The following is a 14303-nucleotide window of genomic DNA, read 5'->3' on the forward strand; positions in this document are numbered from 1 at the left end:
TGGGAAAATGGGAAGCAACCCTAGGTGTCACACTCACGGAAAGGGAATGGGAATCAATATGCTACCTCACACACCATTGCTCCACACACAGTAAAACGCAGGAAACGGCCTACAAACTCCTGACGCACTGGTACAAGACACCACACCTCCTACACCAAATGAACCCAAACACGTCTAGCCTGTGCTGGAGATGCGGACAGGAGGAAGGCACATTGAAACATATCTGGTGGGACTGCACACTGGTCACCCCGTACTGGAGGGGGATACACAAAATGTTAAGGAAGTTTACAGAACACCCACCCCCCCTGGAACCGGCCGCAATGCTCTTACACCACACACCAGCCCCCCACTCAAAATATAAAAAATCTATGACAATCAGAATATTGAACGTAGCCAAACGAGTACTTCCTCAATTCTGGAAGAAACCAGTCACACCATCAATGCTGGCTTGGTTCAACCAGATGGAGGAACTAAGGACAATAGAGGAACTAACAATGACGACAAACGCTACCCTGACGACATATACAGAACTATGGACATACTGGATCTTAGAGACAGCAAAACCACAATTCCAACTAGACCTTAGGACAACCACCGACGCCCTCCCCCCGACCACTCGATAGAACTTGGACACCGAACACTCAAGTCGACAAAGGACCACTGACAGATGACCAACCCGACCGCCCCACCCCCCTCCTGTTTACCCTTCCCCAATTCCCGAGGAGAACACACTGACGGACCCCACTTGACTGTAGAAACTTACAGTGGGTCAAAGCTACCCGTAAACGAAGACATCCTAGTGGCCACTCGAAAGCCATGGCCAATTAGAGGCAAAGCCTATAGATTGTTAAAATTAGGACACAGGGTGGAACCCACCCAAACCGACCAAGGGGAACGGGACCAACTTAACCCACTGTCCTACTGCCGAGGACAGAGGGAGCACAATGTTAGAAATCCATGATACACAGACCTATAATTGAAATTGAAATCTAAATGTAAACCCATACGACAGTAGCAGAGAGCCAAACGGCTCAAGACCATGGTACATATGTGGAGTCGAAACAGACAACTACTGGATCTGCGCATCCACAAACCCTTAAGAAGCGATGAGACCTGCGAGTCTCAATTGAATGACTAACACTAACTATGAATAAATGAGAACCAAATTGTCAATGAGGAAAAACGGGACCTGCGAGTCCACTTGATTTTCTTGGGGCCTGCGAGCCCGGCTGCATCTGACACTTGTCTTTATTGCTAGGGACCTGCGAGTCCTTTTATACTGTGCCTATCTCCTGTTGAAATGACAATGCAAACACGTTAATAAAAATCAAATTTACAAAAAAAAAAAAAAAATTGCTGTCACTGCTTGAAAGAGTGTGCAGTAAGTGGTGCCTCTTTCGGACAAAGGGAGGTTTCTCCAATTTTTTTTCACAAGTTGAATCGCTTCTGCAATTTGTCATGCTATGTTTTTTCTTTTTCCCAGATACGCTGCCACACACACCCAAAATTGAGACCGCGTGGCCTAATGGATAAGGCGTCTGACTTCGAATCAGAAGATTGAGGGTTAGAGTCCCTTCGTGGTCGATGTTTATGAAGCTTCAAACACCAATGCAGAAGCCTGTCATGTTCTTCTGAAAAGGGGCAAGTTTATTTGTTACTTTTAATGATAAAAATTGGTGCGTTTAATTAAATCAAACAACCCTATGATGGAAAATTACTACAAATATAAGATAAAGGACAGTTTCCATCAAATCTTTTAAAGCAAACCTTTAAATAAAAGTCATCAGAAACAGAGGGATATATTTGAAGAAGTTACCTGGTGGAAACACTGCTTTTAGCCATTGTTAGAGAAATGAAAACAGAAAAATTCTTTGGAAATCATGCTATTTCTTTCTCATCAACTTATGCAAATCATTGGAATTGCCACTTATGCCAAAAAGAGAGAGCTCTGAAAGTGTGTTTCTAACAAAAGGCAGTTTTCTCTCTCAAATTGTTTCACAAGTTTGAAAAAAATGAAGCATCTGCATTAACTCCTAAAGGTGTCCATGTTTTCTGCCAAGTGACCTCATGGAAGAGGAGGATTCTGTTTTGGCTTGTCCTTCCACGTTGTTGTCGTCAAGTTTGAAGAATTGAAACATCTGCATTCCCTTCTAACAGTAGACTTCCTCTATTTGACTGAGCGGACAAATTCGGCTCTGCTCATTTCTGGGGAATCGAAAATCAAGATGTTGTTTTGCAAAGCTTTGCCTTTCTTCCATCGTTACTTAATCCATCTTTTAAAATTGCTGTCACTGCTTGAAAGAGTGTGCAGTAAGTGGTGCCTCTTTCGGACAAAGGGAGGTTTCTCCAATTTTTTTCACAAGTTGAATCACTTCTGCAATTTGTCATGCTATGTTTTTTCTTTTTCCCAGATACGCTGCCACACACACCCAAAATTGAGACCGCGTGGCCTAATGGATAAGGCGTCTGACTTCGAATCAGAAGATTGAGGGTTCGAGTCCCTTCGTGGTCGATGTTTATGAAGCTTCAAACACCAATGAAGAAGCCTGTCATGTTCTTCTGAAAAGGGGCAAGTTTATTTGTTACTTTTAATGATAAAAATTGGTGCGTTTAACTAAATCAAACAACCCTATGATGGAAAATTACTACAAATATAAGATAAAGGACAGTTTCCTTCAAATCTTTTAAAGCAAACCTTTAAATAAAAGTCATCAGAAACAGAGGAATATATTGGAAGAAGTTACCTGGTGGAAAAACTGCTTTTAGCCATTGTTAGAGAAATGAAAACAGAAAAATTCTTTGGAAATCATGCTATTTCTTTCTCATCAACTTATGCAAATCATTGGAATTGCCACTTATGCCAAAAAGAGAGAACTCTGAACGTGTGTTTCTAACAAAAGGCAGTTTTCTCTCTCAAATTGTTTCACAAGTTTGAAAAAAATGAAGCATCTGCATTAACTCCTAAAGGTGTCCATGTTTTCTGCCAAGTGACCTCATGGAAGAGGAGGATTCTGTTTTGGCTTGTCCTTCCACGTTGTTGTCGTCAAGTTTGAAGAATTGAAACATCTGCATTCCCTTCTAACAGTAGATTTCCTCTATTTGACTGAGGGGACAAATTCGGCTCTGCTCATTTCTGGGGAATCGAAAATCAAGATGTTGTTTTGCAAAGCTTTGCCTTTCTTCCATCGTTACTTAATCCATCTTTTAAAATTGCTGTCACTGCTTGAAAGAGTGTGCAGTAAGTGGTGCCTCTTTCGGACAAAGGCAGGTTTCTCCAATTTTTTTCACAAGTTGATTTCCTCTATTTGACTGAGCGGACAAATTCGGCTCTGCTCATTTCTGGGGAATCGAAAATCAAGATGTTGTTTTGCAAAGCTTTGCCTTTCTTCCATCGTTACTTAATCCATCTTTTAAAATTGCTGTCACTGCTTGAAAGAGTGTGCAGTAAGTGGTGCCTCTTTTGGACAAAGGGAGGTTTCTCCAATTTTTTTCACAAGTTGAATCGCTTCTGCAATTTGTCATGCTATGTTTTTTCTTTTTCCCAGATACGCTGCCACACACACCCAAAATTGAGACCGCGTGGCCTAATGGATAAGGCGTCTGACTTCGAATCAGAAGATTGAGGGTTCGAGTCCCTTCGTGGTCGATGTTTATGAAGCTTCAAACACCAATGCAGAAGCCTGGCATGTTCTTCTGAAAAGGGGCAAGTTTATCTGTTACTTTTAATGATAAAAATTGGTGCGTTTAACTAAATCAAACAACCCTATGATGGAAAATTACTACAAATATAAGATAAAGGACAGTTTCCTTCAAATCTTTTAAAGCAAACCTTTAAATAAAAGTCATCAGAAACAGAGGAATATATTGGAAGAAGTTACCTGGTGGAAACACTGCTTTTAGCCATTGTTAGAGAAATGAAAACAGAAAAATTCTTTGGAAATCATGCTATTTCTTTCTCATCAACTTATGCAAATCATTGGAATTGCCACTTATGCCAAAAAGAGAGAGCTCTGAAAGTGTGTTTCTAACAAAAGGCAGTTTTCTCTCTCAAATTGTTTCACAAGTTTGAAAAAAATGAAGCATCTGCATTAACTCCTAAAGGTGTCCATGTTTTCTGCCAAGTGACCTCATGGAAGAGGAGGATTCTGTTTTGGCTTGTCCTTCCACGTTGTTGTCAAGTTTGAAGAATTGAAACATCTGCATTCCCTTCTAACAGTAGATTTCATCTATTTGACTGAGCGGACAAATTCGGCTCTGCTCATTTCTGGGGAATCGAAAATCAAGATGTTGTTTTGCAAAGCTTTGCCTTTCTTCCATCGTTACTTAATCCATCTTTTAAAATTGCTGTCACTGCTTGAAAGAGTGTGCAGTAAGTGGTGCCTCTTTCGGACAAAGGGAGGTTTCTCCAATTTTTTTTCACAAGTTGAATCGCTTCTGCAATTTGTCATGCTATGTTTTTTCTTTTTCCCAGATACGCTGCCACACACACCCAAAATTGAGACCGCGTGGCCTAATGGATAAGGCGTCTGACTTCGAATCAGAAGATTGAGGGTTCGAGTCCCTTCGTGGTCGATGTTTATGAAGCTTCAAACACCAATGTTCTTCTGAAAAGGGGCAAGTTTATTTGTTACTTTTAATGATAAAAATTGGTGCGTTTAACTAAATCAAACAACCCTATGATGGAAAATTACTACAAATATAAGATAAAGGACAGTTTCCTTCAAATCTTTTAAAGCAAACCTTTAAATAAAAGTCATCAGAAACAGAGGGATATATTTGAAGAAGTTACCTGGTGGAAACACTGCTTTTAGCCATTGTTAGAGAAATGAAAACAGAAAAATTCTTTGGAAATCATGCTATTTCTTTCTCATCAACTTATGCAAATCATTGGAATTGCCACTTATGCCAAAAAGAGAGAGCTCTGAAAGTGTGTTTCTAACAAAAGGCAGTTTTCTCTCTCAAATTGTTTCACAAGTTTGAAAAAAATGAAGCATCTGCATTAACTCCTAAAGGTGTCCATGTTTTCTGCCAAGTGACCTCATGGAAGAGGAGGATTCTGTTTTGGCTTGTCCTTCCACGTTGTTGTCGTCAAGTTTGAAGAATTGAAACATCTGCATTCCCTTCTAACAGTAGATTTCCTCTATTTGACTGAGCGGACAAATTCGGCTCTGCTCATTTCTGGGGAATCGAAAATCAAGATGTTGTTTTGCAAAGCTTTGCCTTTCTTCCATCGTTACTTAACCCATCTTTTAAAATTGCTGTCACTGCTTGAAAGAGTGTGCAGTAAGTGGTGCCTCTTTCGGACAAAGGGAGGTTTCTCCAATTTTTTTCACAAGTTGAATCGCTTCTGCAATTTGTCATGCTATGTTTTTTCTTTTTCCCAGATACGCTGCCACACACACCCAAAATTGAGACCGCGTGGCCTAATGGATAAGGCGTCTGACTTCGAATCAGAAGATTGAGGGTTCGAGTCCCTTCGTGGTCGATGTTTATGAAGCTTCAAACACCAATGTTCTTCTGAAAAGGGGCAAGTTTATTTGTTACTTTTAATGATAAAAATTGGTGCGTTTAACTAAATCAAACAACCCTATGATGGAAAATTACTACAAATATAAGATAAAGGACAGTTTCCTTCAAATCTTTTAAAGCAAACCTTTAAATAAAAGTCATCAGAAACAGAGGGATATATTTGAAGAAGTTACCTGGTGGAAACACTGCTTTTAGCCATTGTTAGAGAAATGAAAACAGAAAAATTCTTTGGAAATCATGCTATTTCTTTCTCATCAACTTATGCAAATCATTGGAATTGCCACTTATGCCAAAAAGAGAGAGCTCTGAAAGTGTGTTTCTAACAAAAGGCAGTTTTCTCTCTCAAATTGTTTCACAAGTTTGAAAAAAATGAAGCATCTGCATTAACTCCTAAAGGTGTCCATGTTTTCTGCCAAGTGACCTCATGGAAGAGGAGGATTCTGTTTTGGCTTGTCCTTCCACGTTGTTGTCGTCAAGTTTGAAGAATTGAAACATCTGCATTCCCTTCTAACAGTAGATTTCCTCTATTTGACTGAGCGGACAAATTCGGCTCTGCTCATTTCTGGGGAATCGAAAATCAAGATGTTGTTTTGCAAAGCTTTGCCTTTCTTCCATCGTTACTTAACCCATCTTTTAAAATTGCTGTCACTGCTTGAAAGAGTGTGCAGTAAGTGGTGCCTCTTTCGGACAAAGGGAGGTTTCTCCAATTTTTTTCACAAGTTGAATCGCTTCTGCAATTTGTCATGCTATGTTTTTTCTTTTTCCCAGATACGCTGCCACACACACCCAAAATTGAGACCGCGTGGCCTAATGGATAAGGCGTCTGACTTCGAATCAGAAGATTGAGGGTTCGAGTCCCTTCGTGGTCAATGTTTATGAAGCTTCAAACACCAATGCAGAAGCCTGTCATGTTCTTCTGAAAAGGGGCAAGTTTATTTGTTACTTTTAATGATAAAAATTGGTGCGTTTAACTAAATCAAACAACCCTATGATGGAAAATTACTACAAATATAAGATAAAGGACAGTTTCCTTCAAATCTTTTAAAGCAAACCTTTAAATAAAAGTCATCAGAAACAGAGGGATATATTTGAAGAAGTTACCTGGTGGAAACACTGCTTTTAGCCATTGTTAGAGAAATGAAAACAGAAAAATTCTTTGGAAATCATGCTATTTCTTTCTCATCAACTTATGCAAATCATTGGAATTGCCACTTATGCCAAAAAGAGAGAGCTCTGAAAGTGTGTTTCTAACAAAAGGCAGTTTTCTCTCTCAAATTGTTTCACAAGTTTGAAAAAAATGAAGCATCTGCATTAACTCCTAAAGGTGTCCATGTTTTCTGCCAAGTGACCTCATGGAAGAGGAGGATTCTGTTTTGGCTTGTCCTTCCACGTTGTTGTCAAGTTTGAAGAATTGAAACATCTGCATTCCCTTCTAACAGTAGATTTCATCTATTTGACTGAGCGGACAAATTCGGCTCTGCTCATTTCTGGGGAATCGAAAATCAAGATGTTGTTTTGCAAAGCTTTGCCTTTCTTCCATCGTTACTTAATCCATCTTTTAAAATTGCTGTCACTGCTTGAAAGAGTGTGCAGTAAGTGGTGCCTCTTTCGGACAAAGGGAGGTTTCTCCAATTTTTTTTCACAAGTTGAATCGCTTCTGCAATTTGTCATGCTATGTTTTTTCTTTTTCCCAGATACGCTGCCACACACACCCAAAATTGAGACCGCGTGGCCTAATGGATAAGGCGTCTGACTTCGAATCAGAAGATTGAGGGTTAGAGTCCCTTCGTGGTCGATGTTTATGAAGCTTCAAACACCAATGCAGAAGCCTGTCATGTTCTTCTGAAAAGGGGCAAGTTTATTTGTTACTTTTAATGATAAAAATTGGTGCGTTTAATTAAATCAAACAACCCTATGATGGAAAATTACTACAAATATAAGATAAAGGACAGTTTCCATCAAATCTTTTAAAGCAAACCTTTAAATAAAAGTCATCAGAAACAGAGGGATATATTTGAAGAAGTTACCTGGTGGAAACACTGCTTTTAGCCATTGTTAGAGAAATGAAAACAGAAAAATTCTTTGGAAATAATGCTATTTCTTTCTCATCAACTTATGCAAATCATTGGAATTGCCACTTATGCCAAAAAGAGAGAGCTCTGAAAGTGTGTTTCTAACAAAAGGCAGTTTTCTCTCTCAAATTGTTTCACAAGTTTGAAAAAAATGAAGCATCTGCATTAACTCCTAAAGGTGTCCATGTTTTCTGCCAAGTGACCTCATGGAAGAGGAGGATTCTGTTTTGGCTTGTCCTTCCACGTTGTTGTCGTCAAGTTTGAAGAATTTAAACATCTGCATTCCCTTCTAACAGTAGATTTCCTCTATTTGACTGAGCGGACAAATTCGGCTCTGCTCATTTCTGGGGAATCGAAAATCAAGATGTTGTTTTGCAAAGCTTTGCCTTTCTTCCATCGTTACTTAATCCATCTTTTAAAATTGCTGTCACTGCTTGAAAGAGTGTGCAGTAAGTGGTGCCTCTTTCGGACAAAGGCAGGTTTCTCCAATTTTTTTCACAAGTTGATTTCCTCTATTTGACTGAGGGGACAAATTCGGCTCTGCTCATTTCTGGGGAATCGAAAATCAAGATGTTGTTTTGCAAAGCTTTGCCTTTCTTCCATCGTTACTTAATCCATCTTTTAAAATTGCTGTCACTGCTTGAAAGAGTGTGCAGTAAGTGGTGCCTCTTTCGGACAAAGGCAGGTTTCTCCAATTTTTTTCACAAGTTGAATCGCTTCTGCAATTTGTCATGCTATGTTTTTTCTTTTTCCCAGATACGCTGCCACATCACACCCAAAATTGAGACCGCGTGGCCTAATGGATAAGGCGTCTGACTTCAAATCAGAAGATTGAGGGTTCGAGTCCCTTCGTGGTCGATGTTTATGAAGCTTCAAACACCAATGAAGAAGCCTGTCAAGTTCTTCTGAAAAGGGGCAAGTTTATTTGTTACTTTTAATGATAAAAATTGGTGCGTTTAACTAAATCAAACAACCCTATGATGGAAAATTACTACAAATATAAGATAAAGGACAGTTTCCTTCAAATCTTTTAAAGCAAACCTTTAAATAAAAGTCATCAGAAACAGAGGGATATATTTGAAGAAGTTACCTGGTGGAAACACTGCTTTTAGCCATTGTTAGAGAAATGAAAACAGAAAAATTCTTTGGAAATCATGCTATTTCTTTCTCATCAACTTATGCAAATCATTGGAATTGCCACTTATGCCAAAAAGAGAGAGCTCTGAAAGTGTGTTTCTAACAAAAGGCAGTTTTCTCTCTCAAATTGTTTCACAAGTTTGAAAAAAATGAAGCATCTGCATTAACTCCTAAAGGTGTCCATGTTTTCTGCCAAGTGACCTCATGGAAGAGGAGGATACTGTTTTGGCTTGTCCTTCCACGTTGTTGTCGTCAAGTTTGAAGAATTGAAACATCTGCATTCCCTTCTAACAGTAGATTTCCTCTATTTGACTGAGCGGACAAATTCGGCTCTGCTCATTTCTGGGGAATCGAAAATCAAGATGTTGTTTTGCAAAGCTTTGCCTTTCTTCCATCGTTACTTAATCCATCTTTTAAAATTGCTATCACTGCTTGAAAGAGTGTGCAGTAAGTGGTGCCTCTTTCGGACAAAGGGAGGTTTCTCCAATTTTTTTCACAAGTTGAATCGCTTCTGCAATTTGTCATGCTATGTTTTTTCTTTTTCCCAGATACGCTGCCACACACACCCAAAATTGAGACCGCGTGGCCTAATGGATAAGGCGTCTGACTTCGAATCAGAAGATTGAGGATTCGAGTCCCTTCGTGGTCGATGTTTATGAAGCTTCAAACACCAATGCAGAAGCCTGTCATGTTCTTCTGAAAAGGGGCAAGTTTATTTGTTACTTTTAATGATAAAAATTGGTGCGTTTAACTAAATCAAACAACCCTATGATGGAAAATTACTACAAATATAAGATAAAGGACAGTTTCCTTCAAATCTTTTAAAGCAAACCTTTAAATAAAAGTCATCAGAAACAGAGGAATATATTTGAAGAAGTTACCTGGTGGAAACACTGCTTTTAGCCATTGTTAGAGAAATGAAAACAGAAAAATTCTTTGGAAATCATGCTATTTCTTTCTCATCAACTTATGCAAATCATTGGAATTGCCACTTATGCCAAAAAGAGAGAGCTCTGAAAGTGTGTTTCTAACAAAAGGCAGTTTTCTCTCTCAAATTGTTTCACAAGTTTGAAAAAAATGAAGCATCTGCATTAACTCCTAAAGGTGTCCATGTTTTCTGCCAAGTGACCTCATGGAAGAGGAGGATTCTGTTTTGGCTTGTCCTTCCACGTTGTTGTCAAGTTTGAAGAATTGAAACATCTGCATTCCCTTCTAACAGTAGATTTCCTCTATTTGACTGAGCGGACAAATTCGGCTCTGCTCATTTCTGGGGAATCGAAAATCAAGATGTTGTTTTGCAAAGCTTTGCCTTTCTTCCATCGTTACTTAATCCATCTTTTAAAATTGCTGTCACTGCTTGAAAGAGTGTGCAGTAAGTGGTGCCTCTTTCGGACAAAGGGAGGTTTCTCCAATTTTTTTCACAAGTTGAATCGCTTCTGCAATTTGTCATGCTATGTTTTTTCTTTTTCCCAGATACGCTGCTACACACACTCAAAATTGAGACCGCGTGGTCTAATGGATAAGGCGTCTGACTTCGAATCAGAAGATTGAGGGTTCGAGTCCCTTCGTGGTCGATGTTTATGAAGCTTCAAACACCAATGCAGAAGCCTGGCATGTCATGTTCTTCTGAAAAGGGACAAGTTTCTTTGTTACTTTTAATGAGAAAAATTGGTGCGTTTAACTAAATCAAACAACCCTATGATGGAAAATTACTACAAATATAAGATAAAGGACAGTTTCCTTCAAATCTTTTAAAGCAAACCTTTACAAAAAATTCATCAGAAACAGAGGGATATATTTGAAGAAGTTTCCTGGTGGAAACACTGCTTTTAGCCATTGTTAGAGAAATGAAAACAGACAAATTCTTTGGAAATCATGCTATTTCTTTCTCATCAACTTATGCAAATCATTGGAATTGCCACTTATGCCAAAAAGAGAGAGCTCTGAAAGTGTGTTTCTAACAAAAGGCAGTTTTCTCTCTCAAATTGTTTCACAAGTTTGAAACAAATGAAGCATCTGCATTAACTCCTAAAGGTGTCCATGTTTTCTGCCAAGTGACCTCATGGAAGAGGAGGATTCTGTTTTGGCTTGTCCTTCCACGTTGTTGTCAAGTTTGAAGAATTGAAACATCTGCATTCCCTTCTAACAGTAGATTTCCTCTATTTGACTGAGCGGACAAATTCGGCTCTGCTCATTTCTGGGGAATCGAAAATCAAGATGTTGTTTTGCAAAGCTTTGCCTTTCTTCCATCGTTACTTAATCCATCTTTTAAAATTGCTGTCACTGCTTGAAAGAGTGTGCAGTAAGTGGTGCCTCTTTCGGACAAAGGGAGGTTTCTCCAATTTTTTTCACAAGTTGAATCGCTGCTGCAATTTGTCATGCTATGTTTTTTCTTTTTCCGTGATACGCTGCCACACACACTGAAAATTGAGACCGCGTGGCCTAATGGATAAGGCGTCTGACTTCGAATCAGAAGATTGAGGGTTCGAGTCCCTTCGTGGTCGATGTTTGTGAAGCTTCAAACACCAATGCAGAAGCCTGGCATGTCATGTTCTTCTGAAAAGGGGCAAGTTTCATTGTTAATTTTAATGAGAAAAATTGGTGCGTTTAACTAAATCAAACAACCCTATGATGGAAAATTACTACAAATATAAGATAAAGGACAGTTTCCTTCAAATATTTTAAAGCAAACCTTTAAAAAAAAGTCATCAGAAACAGAGGGATATATTTGAAGAAGTTACCTGGTGGAAACACTGTTTTTAGCCATTGTTAGAGAAATGAAAACAGACAAATTCTTTGGAAATCATGCTATTTCTTTCTCATCAACTTATGCAAATCATTGGAATTGCCACTTATGCCAAAAAGAGAGAGCTCTGAAAGTGTGTTTCTAACAAAAGGCAGTTTTCTCTCTCAAATTGTTTCACAAGTTTGAAAAAAATGAAGCATCTGCATTAACTCCTAAAGGTGTCCATGTTTTCTGCCAAGTGACCTCATGGAAGAGGAGGATTCTGTTTTGGCTTGTCCTTCCACGTTGTTGTCAAGTTTGAAGAATTGAAACATCTGCATTCCCTTCTAACAGTAGATTTCCTCTATTTGACTGAGCGGACAAATTCGGCTCTGCTCATTTCTGGGGAATCGAAAATCAAGATGTTGTTTTGCAAAGCTTTGCCTTTCTTCCATCGTTACTTAATCCATCTTTTAAAATTGCTGTCACTGCTTGAAAGAGTGTGCAGTAAGTGGTGCCTCTTTCGGACAAAGGGAGGTTTCTCCAATTTTTTTCACAAGTTGAATCGCTTCTGCAATTTGTCATGCTATGTTTTTTCTTTTTCCCAGATACGCTGCCACACACACTCAAAATTGAGACCGCGTGGCCTAATGGATAAGGTGTCTGACTTCGAATCAGAAGATTGAGGGTTCGAGTCCCTTCGTGGTCGATGTTTATGAAGCTTCAAACACCAATGCAGAAGCCTGTCATGTTCTTCTGAAAAGGGGCAAGTTACTTTTAATGATAAAAATTGGTGCGTTTAACTAAATCAAACAACCCTATGATGGAAAATTACTACAAATATAAGATAAAGGACAGTTTCCTTCAAATCTTTTAAAGCAAACCTTTAAAAAAAAAGTCATCAGAAACAGAGGGATATATTTGAAGAAGTTACCTGGTGGAAACACTGTTTTTAGCCATTGTTAGAGAAATGAAAACAGACAAATTCTTTGGAAATCATGCTATTTCTTTCTCATCAACTTATGCAAATCATTGGAATTGCCACTTATGCCAAAAAGAGAGAGCTCTGAAAGTGTGTTTCTAACAAAAGGCAGTTTTCTCTCTCAAATTGTTTCACAAGTTTGAAAAAAATGAAGCATCTGCATTAACTCCTAAAGGTGTCCATGTTTTCTGCCAAGTGACCTCATGGAAGAGGAGGATTCTGTTTTGGCTTGTCCTTCCACGTTGTTGTCAAGTTTGAAGAATTGAAACATCTGCATTCCCTTCTAACAGTAGATTTCCTCTATTTGACTGAGCTGACAAATTCGGCTCTGCTCATTTCTGGGGAATCAAAAATCAAGATGTTGTTTTGCAAAGCTTTGCCTTTCTTCCATCGTTACTTAATCCATCTTTTAAAATTGCTGTCACTGCTTGAAAGAGTGTGCAGTAAGTGGTGCCTCTTTCGGACAAAGGGAGGTTTCTCCAATTTTTTTCACAAGTTGAATCGCTTCTGCAATTTGTCATGCTATGTTTTTTCTTTTTCCCAGATACGCTGCTACACACACTCAAAATTGAGACCGCGTGGTCTAATGGATAAGGCGTCTGACTTCGAATCAGAAGATTGAGGGTTCGAGTCCCTTCGTGGTCGATGTTTATGAAGCTTCAAACACCAATGCAGAAGCCTGGCATGTCATGTTCTTCTGAAAAGGGACAAGTTTCTTTGTTACTTTTAATGAGAAAAATTGGTGCGTTTAACTAAATCAAACAACCCTATGATGGAAAATTACTACAAATATAAGATAAAGGACAGTTTCCTTCAAATCTTTTAAAGCAAACCTTTACAAAAAATTCATCAGAAACAGAGGGATATATTTGAAGAAGTTTCCTGGTGGAAACACTGCTTTTAGCCATTGTTAGAGAAATGAAAACAGACAAATTCTTTGGAAATCATGCTATTTCTTTCTCATCAACTTATGCAAATCATTGGAATTGCCACTTATGCCAAAAAGAGAGAGCTCTGAAAGTGTGTTTCTAACAAAAGGCAGTTTTCTCTCTCAAATTGTTTCACAAGTTTGAAAAAAATGAAGCATCTGCATTAACTCCTAAAGGTGTCCATGTTTTCTGCCAAGTGACCTCATGGAAGAGGAGGATTCTGTTTTGGCTTGTCCTTCCACGTTGTTGTCAAGTTTGAAGAATTGAAACATCTGCATTCCCTTCTAACAGTAGATTTCCTCTATTTGACTGAGCGGACAAATTCGGCTCTGCTCATTTCTGGGGAATCGAAAATCAAGATGTTGTTTTGCAAAGCTTTGCCTTTCTTCCATCGTTACTTAATCCATCTTTTAAAATTGCTGTCACTGCTTGAAAGAGTGTGCAGTAAGTGGTGCCTCTTTCGGACAAAGGGAGGTTTCTCCAATTTTTTTCACAAGTTGAATCGCTGCTGCAATTTGTCATGCTATGTTTTTTCTTTTTCCGTGATACGCTGCCACACACACTGAAAATTGAGACCGCGTGGCCTAATGGATAAGGCGTCTGACTTCGAATCAGAAGATTGAGGGTTCGAGTCCCTTCGTGGTCGATGTTTGTGAAGCTTCAAACACCAATGCAGAAGCCTGGCATGTCATGTTCTTCTGAAAAGGGGCAAGTTTCATTGTTAATTTTAATGAGAAAAATTGGTGCGTTTAACTAAATCAAACAACCCTATGATGGAAAATTACTACAAATATAAGATAAAGGACAGTTTCCTTCAAATATTTTAAAGCAAACCTTTAAAAAAAAGTCATCAGAAACAGAGGGATATATTTGAAGAAGTTACCTGGTGGAAACACTGTTTTTAGCCATTGTTAGAGAAATGAAAACAG

At 38.7% G+C, this 14303-nt stretch overlaps 12 non-coding genes across 12 annotated transcripts; all 12 read left to right on the forward strand.

Annotated features, from left to right (window-relative positions):
- Positions 1-1511: 1511 nt before the first annotated feature.
- Positions 1512-1584, forward strand: TRNAR-UCG (transfer RNA arginine (anticodon UCG)). The gene has a single exon. It is a non-coding gene; the product is annotated as a tRNA-Arg (tRNA).
- Positions 1585-2439: 855 nt separating this feature from the next.
- TRNAR-UCG (transfer RNA arginine (anticodon UCG)) lies at positions 2440-2512 on the forward strand. Its single transcript has one exon. It is a non-coding gene; the product is annotated as a tRNA-Arg (tRNA).
- Positions 2513-3573: 1061 nt separating this feature from the next.
- Positions 3574-3646, forward strand: TRNAR-UCG (transfer RNA arginine (anticodon UCG)). The gene has a single exon. It is a non-coding gene; the product is annotated as a tRNA-Arg (tRNA).
- An 853-nt stretch (positions 3647-4499) lies between these two features.
- On the forward strand, positions 4500-4572 carry TRNAR-UCG (transfer RNA arginine (anticodon UCG)). Its single transcript has one exon. It is a non-coding gene; the product is annotated as a tRNA-Arg (tRNA).
- Positions 4573-5412: 840 nt separating this feature from the next.
- Positions 5413-5485, forward strand: TRNAR-UCG (transfer RNA arginine (anticodon UCG)). Its single transcript has one exon. It is a non-coding gene; the product is annotated as a tRNA-Arg (tRNA).
- An 840-nt stretch (positions 5486-6325) lies between these two features.
- Positions 6326-6398, forward strand: TRNAR-UCG (transfer RNA arginine (anticodon UCG)). Its single transcript has one exon. It is a non-coding gene; the product is annotated as a tRNA-Arg (tRNA).
- An 853-nt stretch (positions 6399-7251) lies between these two features.
- TRNAR-UCG (transfer RNA arginine (anticodon UCG)) lies at positions 7252-7324 on the forward strand. Its single transcript has one exon. It is a non-coding gene; the product is annotated as a tRNA-Arg (tRNA).
- A 2915-nt stretch (positions 7325-10239) lies between these two features.
- On the forward strand, positions 10240-10312 carry TRNAR-UCG (transfer RNA arginine (anticodon UCG)). The gene has a single exon. It is a non-coding gene; the product is annotated as a tRNA-Arg (tRNA).
- An 857-nt stretch (positions 10313-11169) lies between these two features.
- Positions 11170-11242, forward strand: TRNAR-UCG (transfer RNA arginine (anticodon UCG)). The gene has a single exon. It is a non-coding gene; the product is annotated as a tRNA-Arg (tRNA).
- Positions 11243-12099: 857 nt separating this feature from the next.
- TRNAR-UCG (transfer RNA arginine (anticodon UCG)) lies at positions 12100-12172 on the forward strand. Its single transcript has one exon. It is a non-coding gene; the product is annotated as a tRNA-Arg (tRNA).
- Positions 12173-13017: 845 nt separating this feature from the next.
- TRNAR-UCG (transfer RNA arginine (anticodon UCG)) lies at positions 13018-13090 on the forward strand. The gene has a single exon. It is a non-coding gene; the product is annotated as a tRNA-Arg (tRNA).
- Positions 13091-13947: 857 nt separating this feature from the next.
- Positions 13948-14020, forward strand: TRNAR-UCG (transfer RNA arginine (anticodon UCG)). The gene has a single exon. It is a non-coding gene; the product is annotated as a tRNA-Arg (tRNA).
- Positions 14021-14303: the final 283 nt, after the last annotated feature.

This window comes from Pelobates fuscus, chromosome 9 (assembly GCF_036172605.1).
Source record: "Pelobates fuscus isolate aPelFus1 chromosome 9, aPelFus1.pri, whole genome shotgun sequence".
Classification (NCBI taxonomy): domain Eukaryota; kingdom Metazoa; phylum Chordata; class Amphibia; order Anura; family Pelobatidae; genus Pelobates; species Pelobates fuscus.